Source organism: Elephantulus edwardii, unplaced genomic scaffold (assembly GCF_000299155.1).
Source record: "Elephantulus edwardii isolate Elephantulus edwardi_28Jun2011 unplaced genomic scaffold, EleEdw1.0 scaffold00531, whole genome shotgun sequence".
Classification (NCBI taxonomy): domain Eukaryota; kingdom Metazoa; phylum Chordata; class Mammalia; order Macroscelidea; family Macroscelididae; genus Elephantulus; species Elephantulus edwardii.
The window spans coordinates 93097-95523 of NW_006400281.1; the positions used below are offsets into that span (position 1 = coordinate 93097).

Consider the following 2427-nt stretch of genomic DNA (forward strand, 5'->3'; position numbering starts at 1 on the left):
AGTGCAGGAGGGGAAGACCCTCTATGAGGTGGATTGATTCAGTGACTGGGGTAATTGGGATGGGTGTGTCAGAGGCAATGCGATAGGCACAGGATAGAGCAGGGTTTAGGGTTGTTGTACATAGGGTCGCTATGAGTCACAAATGACTCGACAGCACATAACAATCACAACAAGCAAACCTAAGCTTGCAATCAATGATAAAGTACTGAAAATCTAATATTTTATAATATTTAAACAATAGTTGTTATTGTTATGTGCCATTGAGTCACTTGTGACTCACAGTGACCCTATGGATAATAGCTCTGAACCTTGCTCTATCCTGAACAAATCTGACTGTCTCTGATACACATACCCTCATTATCCCATTTTTGTGTAAATCCATCTCATCCAGGGTCTTCCTCTCCTGCACTGTCTCTCAACCCTTCCAAGCATGATATTCTTCCCAAAACGACTGGACCCTCCTGGCTACATGCCCAAAGTATGTGAAACAAAGTCTCAAAATCCTTGCCTCCAAGGAACAATTTGGTTTCACTTTCTCCAAGACAGACCTGTTAGTTCTCTTGGCAGTCCATGTTATGTTCCAAACTCTTCTCCAGCACCAGAGCTCAAAGGCATCAATTCTTCTGTCATCCTTGGTAATTGTCCAGCTCTATGATGCACAGCAAGTAATCATGAAGAGCATGGTCTGGATCTGGCACATGTTAGTTAGTCTGGAGACCGACATTCTTGCTCTTGATTTCTGTTCTTTAAATACTTTATCAGTTTAAAGGAGCACTTTGTATGACCTCTTTGTTGCTGTTGTGTACCGTAGAGTTGGAATGTATCCATAGCTGACCCTCCAGTGGGTTTTCAGAGGGAGTTAATCACACAAGAGGAGATTGCCCATCCTTCTCCCGCAGAGCAGTTGGTGGCTTTGAACTGCATGCCTTTGGGATTGCAGTGCAACTTCTTGCCATTAGGCCACCAGAGCTCATTTTGGAGCAAATAGATGGAAAAATAGAAGACTAATTCCTAAATTAGTAGATACTAAATTTCACAATATCTTAAGCTAGAAGTAAAACTAATACTTCTTTTTATAACTGTTTAAAAGGAAGAGAGTTTTTGTTTCTTGATCTTTCTCTCTTGTACTCTTGGCTAATTGATTGACTTCTTTATCAAACTTTGAGGCCTTTTCAAGAATGTTTACTCATTTGTCCAGTCATATAAAAGAACTCTCTAAGGAAAGCTTTTCTTTATCTTACCCAGTAAACTACAGCTGAGACGTACTTGCCTTAAAACCTATATCCTACACTTGGGAATTACTCCCTTTTGGTCATAAAATATTGGATGGAACCAGCTATATTGTGTCCTAGGAAAGCCTAGAACTATCACTAGGTTTGAACATCTGGACATGCGAAAGTACTGGGGAAATTCTCACTTGTTCATTGTCCATGTCCCCACTATGTAAGACCCCATTGCTACTGACAAGAAGAAGAAATTATGAGAAGCTCATATGTCTCTCATATTGCATGTATATAAACAAAATTTTTCTGTCCTGACTCCTGTGTCCAAGGGCTTTTTGCCAGTGTGAGGCAGAACTCTTACTCTGATAACAAGTTGAACATTGATGAGGGAAGGAAGACTTAGGTTGCAAAGCCAGGTTAATTCACAAAATACAGTTTATCCAGAAAAGATCAACAGTCACAATCAGGTCAATTTGCTAGAGGGCAAGATGTATGAAACTGATAAATAACTCAGGCAAGTTCACCTAGAGAAGTGATCTCCAGCAATTATGCCAGCAGTCTGGAGACACATGCATGAGTAGACCCAGCCAACATGACCTGAGCCTGTCCTGGACAAAACATACTGCCCAGCTGATATACAGACTCATGAATGAATAGTAAAGGATTAATGTTTTAAGTGTCTTGGTTGAGGAGTATTTGTCATGTGATAATAACTGATTGACAAAATTTTTGGCAGCCAGTAGCCACTACTACTTCCTGACAGCAAGTCTCTTCTGATGCCACAAGCATGTCCCTTGTTCAAGGTCTTTACATGTTCAGATCACTGCACTGGGTCATGAGCCTGGTAATACATTCTTAATCTAGTCCATTGACATCTCTACTGTCCTTATGAAATACCCTCTCATTTACACACGATCTCACATGGTAGACTAGACAGGAATTAGATTGACTATAGCCTCCAATATGGATTGAGGCTCAATGTCAAGAAGACAAAGATTCTCACCACTGGACCAATTGGCAGCATTAGGATGGAAGGTGAAGAGGTTGAGATTGTTCACAGCTTTAGTTTGCTTGGCTCCACAGTCAACAGTCTCGGCACCAGTAGCCAGGAAATTAAAAGGTGCATTGCCATGGGAAAGTCTGCTGTTAGGGACCTCTCTAAAGTACTGAAGAGTAATGGTGTCTCTCTGGAGACTAAGGTGCA

General features: G+C 41.1%; 1 protein-coding gene across 1 annotated transcript in view; it reads right to left on the minus strand.

Moving 5' to 3' along the window:
* Window positions 1-2427, minus strand: part of SH2D4B (SH2 domain containing 4B) — a 295071-nt gene that overhangs the window by 64418 nt on the left and 228226 nt on the right. The window lies entirely within an intron of this gene.